The 13565-nt window shown below is 41.7% G+C and overlaps 1 protein-coding gene across 1 annotated transcript in view; it reads left to right on the top strand.

Annotated features, from left to right (window-relative positions):
- The window catches only part of LOC123775043 (tyrosine-protein phosphatase non-receptor type 13), a 127801-nt gene that overhangs the window by 10334 nt on the left and 103902 nt on the right, over positions 1-13565 (top strand). The gene's annotated exons all lie outside the window — the stretch shown is intronic.

The following is a 13565-nucleotide window of genomic DNA, read 5'->3' on the forward strand; positions in this document are numbered from 1 at the left end:
TTCCGGATGATAACTTGAGTATGAAAATTTGATATTGTAGATAACTGTAGAATATTGATAACTTGAAAGCATGGAAAAATTGAAAATGAGGTAAGTCGAAAATGTGGTTAACTTGTGAATGTATCTGTTAACCTACAGCCTAATATTTGCACGCTGTTTGCCTGACCAAAAAGCCTATTTACACCAACACATATATAGCCTATCGATGCTGATGATTCTAATTGGTGAAAGTTATCGTGCAAATTGGATTACCTACCTATATCCAATAAAGCAACTGAATTTGGTATGCCTCTTGTTCTATAGCATACACATAGGAAAGCTATGCGTGAGGCCGGGTAACCTAACCTAACCTAACCTAACCTAAAGTATAGCATACACATAGAAAAGCTATGCGTGAGGCCGGGTAACCTAACCTAACCTAAAGTATAGCATACACATAGAAAAGCTATGCGTGAGGCCGGGTTGTGTGAAGAGCAAGCACAACACACAAGGTGTCACGCCGCCAACACTGCCTCGCCCCCAATGGGCGCTCTGAGACCGTTTTGGGGGACAAAAGAGCGGTGTCTCAAATCTTTACCTCATTAACAAGACATTCCAGAGATAAAAATCGGGGAAGTTGTGGCGGCAGGTGGGAAAGGACCGACGGAGAGAAGAATGAGGTGGGAAGGAGGAAGAGAGCAGGATGGGAGAGAAAGGTGGAAGAGAAGGAGGCTTCCACCATGTCCCTCCAGCGTATCTGATACACCACCACCCTCACCGACTTCCTCCATTCATCATTATCGGAAAAAGTGTCGCAGTGACTTGAGGGGAAGAGGCGGGAAGGGGTCAAGTTGCCAAGGCTATCTACCACTTGTAAGTGCCGCTAGTGTAGCTGCTAGAGCGGATTTGCTTCGAGTAACACTTTAACTCGCCAGTCTAGTTCATTATATAACTTCGTAGTTAGAGCCAGAATAACCCGAAAATAATAGTGAATGGATAAAGAAGTAGTTGTAAAGATATGCAGGTCTAAGCCTGTTACTTTGGTGCTTGTTCGTGACATACAGCTTTTGTTCATGGTTGGCAAGCCTGGCACATTTGGCGGGAAATATTGTTTACATTCACAACTGTCTCATTGTAAACAGGTGAAATTCTGAAGCAACTCTCTGTTGCTACGATATATAAGGAAGAGAGTGTCAAATGCTACTTTTAGTATTACTTAAATACTAGATTTGCAGCTCCTTCGTGTGTGTGTGTATATATAGTGTGTTTTCTGCAAACTGTAGCAATGTAATAAAATAAAATAAAATTAAGAAAAAAAGGATAGTGGTGATAGAAGAAAATATTAAAATGTTCAATGAGAATCCACAAGGTCTTCTCTGAATTCTCTATATTTTCTTCTTCGAGGCTATGGGTCCCTACAATTACACCAGTGGTGGTACATACATATATATATATATATATATATATATATATATATATATATATATATATATATATATATATATATATATATATATATATATATATACACACACACACACACTAGCAGTACCCGGCTACGCGATGCTGAGCCACAGCAACCTTCCCTGTCCCCTCAGTCCTCCCCACCATTCCCCCCTCACCCGTCCCCCTCAACCATTCCCCACTCCAACGTCCCCTCGTCCTCCCCATCATTCCTCACTCCACCATCCCCTCTTCCTTCCCACCATGCCCCACTCCCCTGTCCCTTTGTCCTCCCCACCATTCTCCATTCCCCCATCCCCTTGTTCCCACCATCTCAAACTCCCCCGTCCCCTCGTTCTTCCCCACCTTACCCCCCTTCCTTGTCCCCTCGTCCTCCCCACCATCTCTCTCACTTCCGTCCCCTCGTCATCCCCACCATTCCCCACTCTCTGGTCCGATGCCTTCCCAAATGGTCTGATGTTCCCATCAGTAAACTGGGAACATCAGGTGATCTGATGTTCCCATCACTGAAATACAAGAAAAACGGTTAAAAAATGAAAGGAAAATATGAAGATATATAAAAATAAACTATACTCACGAAATGAACGTTATGGTAAACAACACAGCTCAATTCCAATGCAATTCACACAAAATAATTAAATCAAAATGAAAATAAATCAAAATCTATGAAAATTCAATTTATCAATGCAATCAGAAACATTGAAATGGAATTGTAACTTATCTAGTATAGCATGTGTGTTGCTCTTACATGTAACAGATGGCGCTGTTTTTCAAGAAAAGCATAGTTTTACCTGTCACAGGTGTAGCATCTATACTTATACTTACGAAATGAACGGTATGGTAAACAACACAGCTTAATTCCAACACAATGTCACACAAAATAATTCACTAAAAATAAAATAAATCGAAATCTATGAAAATAAAATTTATCAATGCAATCAGAAACATTGAAATGGAATTCGTGACATATTTAGTATAGCGTGCATGTTGCCATTATGTGTAACAGATGGCACTGTTTTTCAAAAACGCATGTTTTTACCTGTCACAGGGGTGGCATCCATATAGTTGGTATATAAAAAGACGCGCCTATTCGAATGCAACATAGTGTCAAAATTTCAAAGCAATCGGTGAAGAACTTTCGGAGATTACAGCGTGTGTTAACCTTACGTCCAACAGATGGTGCTGTTTTTCAAAAAAAGCATGTTTATTCCTGTCACAGGTGAGGCATGTATATAGTAAATATATAAGAAGACGCGCCTATTCGAATGCAACGTTGTGTCAAAATTTCAAAGCAATCGGTAAAGAAGTTTCGAAGATTTCCCTCACATAAAAAAAATAAAAAAAAAGTTTTTCATAAAAAAAAACATTTTTTTTACCGTCACAGACGTGACACCTATATAGTATGTATGTAAAAACCCGCTCGGATGTGAATGGAACGTTGTGTGAAAATTTCAAAGCAATCGATGAAGAACTTTCGGAGATTAGCGATTATGCACAAATGAACATTTCCATTTTTATTCATATAGATAGAACATGCATAGGGTGTGTGACGCCATAATTCTATATCCGCTCAGGCTTTGGATCCTACTCATGGACGCGGAAAACATAGGTGAAAAAATTGATTCAATTTTCCATTTTTTCCATTTATGCTAACTCTCTCTTTCCTTTGGTATAGCCATGCCCTAATCCAGCTTAATATAGCACTCCCCAATACCATGAGCCTCTATCTTTTTAATCAGTCTTTCATGTGGCACTGTGTCAAAAGCTTTGCTAAAGTCAAGGTACACAACATTACAATCCTTATCACTATCTTTGAATTTACGTCAATTGATTCGACAGTCACCTGATCTTCTCCTCACTCACATATTGTTACATATACAAAATAAATTTGTTTAAACACTTTAAATTATTTGAGCAATTGATATTGCTACAATAGTGAATGATTTTCGTTAATTTTGCATAGTTTTGTTTGGTTTATAAGAAGGAACGACTTGCCGTGTTCCTTATGGTGTTTCCAGAAGGAATAAGAGGAGGAAAGTGTTTGATTAAGTGGGAACCACCGCGCTGCATCCACCCGCTAAAATGCAAATTAACCGACAAAGTTTGCACTGACTAAATCATTTATTCACCAAAAAAGCTAATGTTCTCGACAGAGTTTTTAATCAACGGAATACTTTTATGGCATATAATTAGAATTTTAGGTGTGGAAAGTGCATGGAAATATTTCTCGCCACCAAAACCTTAGAAATTAATTGCTAGGCTACCAAAAAATAAAAATGTTTTCTAATTTTTAATAGAAGTTATTAAGATATATTTTAATGGGTAGTTATATTAGTTTTTATTGCACTGAAGATGAAGATGAAGGGTAATCTTTAGATGGTTTGTTTTTAAGGAAAAAATGAAAGTTGGTATTTCTCTGATATTTCTATAGTCATTATTAAAATCTTTCTCTCAACACCTTCAGATACAACACAAAACACACAACATGCATAATTCAACAAAACACTCAATACAACAAAACACATTACAACACAGCACAGAATATACACAACACACACACACACACCATAAAAGTATTTGTGTGTACGTCTGATACCATACTACTTGTGAAGGAGGAAATGTATATGTTTATCTCTCAGAATGTTTGGTAATATGTTTATAGTTTGTGATGTGTGTCTATGTATGTATTAACACGATGTACTGAACGGGGTGAGAATAGCTTGAGCTACCTCATCCCTTTGTCTGTATTTACCTCAATAAACTTATTTCAATTTCACACACACACACACACACACACACACACACACACACACACACACACACACACACACACACACACACACACACACACACACACACACACACACACCAATACCAATATTAGAGAAGATTCAGCGGTATGCCACCAAGCTCGTCCCGGAACTGAGAGGAATGAGCTACGAGGAAAGGCTAAAGGAGCTGAACCTCACATCCCTGGAAAACAGAAGAGTAAGGGGAGACATGATAACCACCTACAAAATTCTCAGGGGAATTGACAGAGTGGACAAAGACAAACTCTTCAGGACGGGTGGGACATGAACAAGGGGACACAGGTGGAAACTTAGTACCCAGATGAGCCACAGAGACATTAGAAAGAATTTTTTCAGTGTCAGAGTAGTTAATAAATGTAATGCACTAGGAAGTGATGTGGTGGAGGCTGACTCCATACACAGTTTCAAATGTAGATATGATAGAGCCCAATAGGCTCAGGAATCTGTACACCTGTTGATTGACAGTTGAGAGGCGGGACCAAAGAGCCAAAGTTCAACCCCCCCAGCCCCAGAGCGGCCGGTACACACAGTAAATGTTAGGGCTGGCGTAAGAAAATATTATATAGGCTTGGGAAATTCCTCCTGCGTTTGAATCTTAATTAAAGGGAGTAGGCTGTAGGAAGAGGTTTATGGTAGCACCTGTGGGAGGGAAAGGTTATGAGGTTCCAAGACAAGGAGAAGGTTTTCGGTAACCGATGTTGGGGGTACGAGGTTGTTAAGGAGAAAGGGGGGGAGGGGGAAAGGGGAGGAAAGGAAGGGGGGGATATAATGTGAAGATTTCTTAGAAATTTCACCCCCTGGTAGTGTTGATGATGCCTGTAGCGGAAGTTCACGTGGGAGAGTGTAGATGGGGAGGGGGTGTAGGTGGGGGAGAGGACTAAAGGTGTGGTGGCGTGAGGCGGGAGTGGACACACAGGGTGTAGGGGTGTAGGGGGGGGGGTGGAGGGTTGGCACTGTGTATGGCCCTCTGCCAAACTGTCCAGGGGGCGGGTGCCGGCGTGGCCAGCCCGCATGCGCCCGCGTGCGCCCGCCTGCTGGTGTTAGTGGGTGTCAAGCTGGGTGGTGGTGGTGGTGGTGCTTACCTACCACTGACCACGAGGGAGCCAGCTCTAGCTCTTGGTCCCCCGTCCTACTGGTGTTGTTGTACCGGCTGTGTTGCAGCTGATCTGTTCTCACTCTCGGAATTTTGGTCTTAAAGTTGTGCATGGAGGTGGTGTCTGTGCGTGCGTGGGGGAGTGTGTGTGTGAGTGCATGTGCGTGCGCGTGGGAGTGCGTGAGTGCGTGTATGTGTTTCTTGTAGTCCTGTCCATTTTGCCGACGTCCATCCAGCTGCCCTCTGGTCTTGCTGGCTCTCATAATGAACATTGCCACTTTAACCACTCTGTTAATATCAGGAAATATCTTGTATGTCGTAATCATGTTCTCCATGATTCTCCAACGTGGCGAGTTTGAGCTCGTTCAGCGTGTTTCTAGGCGAGGTATTTCTATATATACTTATTGTCCAAAAATTATAAATCACATACAATTTTATAGACTATATTTATTTTTATGTGTGATGAGTTTCTGCCTGGCTGAATTCGGCTCGCCTTAAAACCTATAAGAAATAAATTACAGCAGTTACCATGATTTATATAAGAAATATTATACCAATTTCTCAGTTGATTAGCAATTAAACGAACATTAGGCTTTTTATAAAATAAAAATTGTGCAGATAATTTAGTTCCTTTGTTCCATTATGTTTACCATCTAAAACCTGGAACATTTTTCCAAAAAGAGTTAAATAAAAAAATATATTAACGATAGGGATAATTCTATCTAAGGATAATTCTATCTAAGGGTAATTCTATCTAAGGATAATTCTGTCTAAGGATAATTCTATCTAAGGATAATTCTATCTAAGGGTAATTCTATCTAAGGATAATTCTATCTAAGGATAATTCTGTCTAAGGATAATTCTGTCTAAGGATAATTCTATCTAAGGATAATTCTATCTAAGGATAATTCTGTCTAAGGATAATTCTATCTAAGGATAATTCTATCTAAGGGTAATTCTATCTAAGGATAATTCTATCTAAGGATAATTCTGTCTAAGGATAATTCTATCTAAGGATAATTCTATCTCAGGATAATTCTATCTAAGGATAATTCTGTCTAAGGATAATTATATCTAAGGATAATTCTATCTAAGGATAATTCTGTCTAAGGATAATTCTATCTAAGGATAATTCTATCTAAGGATAATTCTGTCTAAGGATAATTCTATCTAAGGATAATTCTATCTAAGGGTAATTCTATCTAAGGATAATTCTATCTAAGGATAATTCTGTCTAAGGATAATTCTATCTAAGGATAATTCTATCTCAGGATAATTATATCTCAGGACAATTCTATCTCAGGATAATTCTATCTAAGGATAATTCTGTCTAAGGATAATTCTATCTAAGGATAATTCTATCTAAGGATAATTCTATCTAAGGATAATTCTGTCTAAGGATAATTCTATCTAAGGATAATTCTATCTAAGGATAATTCTGTCTAAGGATAATTCTATCTAAGGATAATTCTGTCTAAGGATAATTCTATCTAAGGATAATTCTGTCTAAGGATAATTCTATCTAAGGATAATTCTATCTAAGGATAATTCTATCTAAGGATAATTCTGTCTAAGGATAATTCTATCTAAGGATAATTCTATCTAAGGATAATTCTGTCTAAGGATAATTCTATCTAAGGATAATTCTGTCTAAGGATAATTCTATCTAAGGATAATTCTATCTAAGGATAATTCTGTCTAAGGATAATTCTATCTAAGGATAATTCTATCTAAGGGTAATTCTATCTAAGGATAATTCTATCTAAGGATAATTCTGTCTAAGGATAATTCTATCTAAGGATAATTCTATCTAAGGATAATTCTATCTAAGGATAATTCTGTCTAAGGATAATTCTATCTAAGGATAATTCTATCTAAGGATAATTCTATCTAAGGATAATTCTGTCTAAGGATAATTCTATCTAAGGATAATTCTATCTAAGGATAATTCTGTCTAAGGATAATTCTATCTAAGGATAATTCTGTCTAAGGATAATTCTATCTAAGGATAATTCTATCTAAGGATAATTCTGTCTAAGGATAATTCTATCTAAGGATAATTCTATCTAAGGGTAATTCTATCTAAGGATAATTCTATCTAAGGATAATTCTGTCTAAGGATAATTCTATCTAAGGATAATTCTATCTCAGGATAATTCTATCTAAGGATAATTCTGTCTAAGGATAATTATATCTAAGGATAATTCTGTCTAAGGATAATTCTATCTAAGGGTAATTCTGTCTAAGGATAATTCTATCTAAGGATAATTCTGTCTAAGGATAATTCTATCTAAGGATAATTCTGTCTAAGGATAATTCTATCTAAGGATAATTCTATCTAAGGATAATTCTGTCTAAGGATAATTCTATCTAAGGATAATTCTATCTAAGGGTAATTCTATCTAAGGATAATTCTATCCAAGGATAATTCTGTCTAAGGATAATTCTATCTAAGGATAATTCTGTCTAAGGATAATTCTATCTAAGGATAATTCTGTCTAAGGATAATTCTATCTAAGGATAATTCTATCTAAGGATAATTCTGTCTAAGGATAATTCTATCTAAGGATAATTCTATCTAAGGGTAATTCTATCTCAGGATAATTATATCTCAGGACAATTCTATCTAAGGATAATTATATCTAAGGATAATTCTATCTCAGGATAATTCGTATAGCCAAGTGAAGGTTTTACTGAAATTAAAACATCACGTCAGTGACCCAGCGTTACAAAATTAATTAAATTTTTGGTATAAAATAATTGCACAATATTAAAAGTAAAGGTTGGAAGAACTTGATTTGGTTAGTATCCGAAGCCAGTCCATCCTCCTGTTTTGGTAGAGGCTTATAGTAACGATGAAGACCATAGTACATATACCGACATACAACGCAATTGGAAAGTAGAAATCTGTACTATTGAATTTGGATAAACCGGAAAACGATTTTTCTATATATTGCAAAGACAAACCTAACCTAATCTTCCTAGGCCTAATACACGCTATCTGAGGCGTAATATAGTACATATGTGTGCTATAACAGGCCTATAGGGATATTTAAGTTTGTTAGTTTCATTATTTTCGGACTATGAAAGTGAATAGTACAAAGTTCTACTATCTAATTGCTTAGTACGTCAATGTTTGTACTATGGCTCACATACAACAAGTGTGTGTGTGTGTGTGTGTGTGTGTGTGTGTGTGTGTGTGTGTGTGTGTGTGTGTGTGTGTGTGTGTGTGTGTGTGTGTGTGTGTGGGATGATGGTAGAAACATGGTTGTCTATACTTAGGGAGTGTGTGTGGCGTTAATTAAATTAAGGAGGTGACTACCACACCACAACTACCACACACAACTACCACACACAACTACCACACACAACTACCACACACAACTACCACACCACAACTACCACACACAACTACCACACACAACTACCACACACAACTACCACACACAACTACCACACCACAACTACCACACACCACAACAATTAGGTGAGGTGCCATTTGACTTCTCATTGATAAACTAACACGTCAAACGATCTATCAGTTTGCAACTATACAATACGCTAGTTACACCATTGTTAGCTCAGCTTGAGCCTCGTCCAACAACATGTCAAGGAAGCTAATTATCAGCATGACAGTGTCATGAGCAGTGACGAGGCACAGTGCCATGTCACCGCGTCAGGTGACAGATGACTTGTCATAAGCGGTGACAGAAATATAGTTTCCTCAGTGACCTTCAAACATGGCTGACCTGAGGCCTACCACCGACCCCCATCATCCCTCCCCCACTTCCCCCCCACCAACGCACGCGCACTCACGCACGCACGTACGCACACGCGCGAGCGAACGCACGCTTACCCACACAGAGCAACTATGTCAATGTTTTCTCTGAATCAACAATATTTACACTTTCATTTGCTTCGGGTTGTTGGGCAAGAAGGGGGAGAGCTGGCACTCTGGGGAAGGGGGTGGGGGGAGTGGGGCAATCACTCTGGCACTCAGGGGGGGGGGGAGGAGAGGCGCCTCGCTAGAGTGGTGTAATCACTGGGGGGGAATGGTGTCACTCGTGAATTTTATATTAAACGCGAGGCACTGTAAACTCACCTTTTTTACTGGCTCACCATAGCCCGTGCTACTTGGAACTTGTTCCGAGTAGCTGAATCTATAACAACTGTAAACTCGACACAATCTCCGGATTGGGTGTTTCTGGCGTAAGGGTTTACTTCGTGAGATTTGAAGAGCCATGGTTGCGCGTTTGCGGGTCAAGGCCTTTACAGGGATCAGAGGCAGTCTAAATCTAAATATGACACTGTTGAAGGGGGTGGCACTCAATGACCTCCAAGGGTAAACGATTGTATTGTTGTGGGACTGGTTGTTGGTGCCTGGCACTCTCTTAAGGGTGCCTTGTAACGCTTTGGGGTGAGTTGTGATGATGATATAGTGGAATTATTGACTTATTGCACATTAGCAACATTTTAAAATGAAAAGATCGAGTCCCTCGTCGCATGGGGGAGGGGGCGGGAGGCTGAGAACGCCCCCCTAGGGGGCAAGGGGAACGCAGCAAGGGGAGGGGGCACTATTTAGGGGGGGGGGGGTCGTCAGTGAGGTGGTGGGGGGGCTTGTAGAGGGCATAAAGCGCGTGAGTGAAGGCACTAGGGCGTCTCTACACCTGCATTTATTCTCCTGCCAAGACGATCTCACTCAAGCGCTGTCTTGATCACGTCTCCTGCAGCTGCTTAGGGCTAGTTAGGTGTTGATTTCCTCGGCGTTCATTGCTTTTACGTTCCGGACGTTCACTTTAGTGCGTTCTTGACGGAATTCTGTTTGTTAGCTTCCTGCCGTTCATCTGTTGTTATTTTCGTGCCGTTCATCTGTTATTTTCCTGCCGTTCATCTGTTGTTATTTTCCTAGCGTTCATCTCGTGTTTCTTTCTGGACGTTCTCTTTTGTTACGTTCGTTGTGTTGTTTATTACGTTTAGGCGTTCAAATGTTGATGCGTTCCTGACGTTCTTGTTACGTTTCTTGTGTTCATCTGTTGCTCTCAGCGTTCATCTGTTGCTCTCAGCGTTCACCCGGGGGCGCTCACTTAGCAATATTGTATCTGTGGCTTTAGAGTGCAACTGTTCTGACGTTTGAATTCTTTGTCGGCTCTGACCTTAAAGTTGTGGATGGAGGAGGCTTCCACAACTTGTGCTTTCAGTGCCTTCCACTTGCTGACTGACCTCTCGTATAGGGTACGAGTATTTCCTTATATTTCTTAGGCTCGTTGGTGTTTCCAGCTTCCACTTGTGTCCTCTCGACCTACTCTCTTTCAATTTAGAGAGAGGGTGTATCCTTGTTTATTACCACAGTTAGTATTTTGTGTGTTGGGATCATATCCTCTCTTTCTCATATGTGGAATTATGAGCTTTAGCTCCTTTAACCTGATGCTTTGGCATCAGTCTTGTTGCAAATTTCTGTATTATTTCAGTTGATATTTTGTGCTTCGCAATGTGCGGGTTACAGACCGGTGCTGTATATTTCAGCTGTGTATTTTGTCTTGAAAGATTCATTCAGTTTTTTATTTACATTTTTGTAACGTTCGCCAGCGTGCTACATGCCTGCGACGTCACCCTGCCAGTGTGCGCCTCTGGTGTTAGTGTGATGGAACTATTCACTCCCAAAATGTTGTTCTCTGTGATTTATATAAGTGGCTTCTTCTTATGGTGTAGATACCCCTCTAGTCTCCGTTCTCTATTTCCCATTTTCATTATCTAACATCCACCGCCTATGTAAGATAGAAATGAGGAAATAGTAACAGTTAATGGGCCAGCCAGAGGCTCAGGGCCCGCGCAGGAATATCCGTACACAAAATATATATATTGTTTTACACATGGGATTGAATTTGTCAGTCCATCTGTGTGCCCAGTCCTGGTTCTTGTCGAGTCTAACTGTAACTTTTTGCAGTCATCCTCTGTTTTTATTGTGAAAAGGGTGGTGGTGTTGAGGAGGGTGGAGGTGCTGATTGTGGAGGGTGGGGGGGTGGGGGGGATAGTTGATGTGAGAGGAAGAAGGGGTTGATAGTGTCTGTCTTGTGTGGAGGGCGAGTCGGGTTTGTTATGCAAGCAGCTCCTGGCACCTGGCAGCTACCTGGCAGTGTTGTTGACATGCTGTTCTGCGGGTGTCACGTCGTGGAGGCTGTGTCATGTGGTGGGAGGTTGTGTCATGTGGTGGAGGCTGTGTCATGTGGTGGAGGCTGTGTCATGTGGTGGAGGCTGTGTCATGTGGTGGAGGCTGTGTCATGTGGTGGAGGCTGTGTCATGTGGTGGAGGCTGTGTCACGTCGTGGAGGCTGTGTCATGCACTAACCTACCAGTGACGACGTTGAGGACCATACCGTCCACAATAAGACATGTTAGTGGAGTGAACAGTGTAGCCCCCAACAGCAATCTTCATAAACTGACACTTGCTGGAGTTGGATTCAAGCAGCCACTGATCATCAGACTTCCCAGCGTGTTCCAAGTCTTCCTGCGGCGCCTTTACAGTCGTCTACTTTGAAATTACTCATCACTGTCACGTCACCTGCGGCTGTGTCAAGAGTGACAACGATCTTGACACCTCTGGAGTCAAGGTAACTCTTGACGGACTGGAGGATGAAGCAACGTCTCCAGTTGGAGGACAACCTCCCGCGCGGGTCAAAGGTCATCGTGGGCGTCTCTACAGTAGCAGGTGCCCTGCGGGATCGAGCTTAGGCTCTTGGATCCCGCCTCTTCACCTCATGGTTGTCTAATGCAATGAATCCTGATATATATATTTTTTCTATCGTATTTACTTTTGAATTCATGAATGTAGTTGGGTTGTACAACCTGCTTGTTCAGTTTATTCTCAACTCCTCAAGTCTTACGGTACGAGAAGACTTGCTAACGTCTCATCTGTTTCTCAGACTTTCCTCAATGTACTCCTGTTGGGCTGGGGTTTGTTGTGAAGATCTCTCTCTCCACTGTGTGTGTGTGTGTGTGTGTGTGTGTGTGTGTTGGGGAGGGTGCCAAGATGTAGGCGAAGAAGTGTGTGTATACTGGGTTTCCCAAGGCCTGCCCCACACCTCCTCCTTGGCACTGCCTGGCACTCTCAGTTGTGGCACAGCGTCCCCGTCCGCCAGGTGTGTGTGTGTAGGTGTGTGTGTAGGTGTGGTGGTGTGTTCCCGCCCCGTCACCAGCATCAACAGGGAGACAGGAGGAAGGGGGGGGGCTTCTGTCCGAGGTGTGACAGAGGGACTGACGGTATCTGTGCCAGAGTGGGGACAGGAGTGCCACGTGACCCGGTCAAGTGGGCGTCGCCTGGCACCTTGACCCCTACTGGACGTGTCAACTCGGAGGTTTTTATGGGTCAATGGGGGGGGTCGTGACCCCCTACTTACAACCTATGACACTTCCTAACACCCTACTGCTCACCCTGGCACGCCTGCCTACCAGACACCATTCTCACCGTCCTGTGTACGTGAAGTGTTGACGAGTATTCACTGTTGAGTCTACCATCTGGGACACCATGGTATGGTAGACATACCATCAATGGTATTGTCTAGACATACCCTCCATGGTATGTCTACCATACCATCAATGGTATTGTCTAGACATACCCTCCATGGTATGTCTACCATACCATCAATGGTATTGTCTAGACATACACTTCATGGCATGTCTCCCACTGACTATGGGCCAGAATATGTCTCCTTGAATATGGGCCAGAATTCATCAAGAATGTACACAACCCTCTGACGAAACCCGTACATCCCTGAACAATCACGGCGGCGTTGTTTGCGGTTATTAAACACTCTACGAGCTTAGAGCCGCCCGGAACTCATAAAACTATTTAATGAATGTAAACACAGCCTCACTGATTGAGGAAAGATGTAAAGGTTTCGCAAGTGGGCGAGTAAATGCTTGACGAAGCCTGGCTATGGACGGCATTCGTGCTTTTACCAGTTCGTAAGATTGGCGGAAGATCCGCTCTTCACCGGCGCCTGTTCCCTGGTGCACAGTGGCACTCAGTAGCCAGGGCGGTAGCAACAGTGCCATGTGTAGTGTCCCCACGTGGAGGCACAGTGCCAGGCACTGTGCTCTGGTCCAACCACGCTGTTAGCCTCAGAGACAGTTGTTAAAGTGGTGGTGGTTGATAATGTGGGTTATATTGTAGTTGACACTTTGGATATGCACAGGTGGGGTGGCAAAGTGACACATGTGTAC

This window comes from Procambarus clarkii, chromosome 92 (assembly GCF_040958095.1).
Source record: "Procambarus clarkii isolate CNS0578487 chromosome 92, FALCON_Pclarkii_2.0, whole genome shotgun sequence".
Taxonomy (NCBI): domain Eukaryota; kingdom Metazoa; phylum Arthropoda; class Malacostraca; order Decapoda; family Cambaridae; genus Procambarus; species Procambarus clarkii.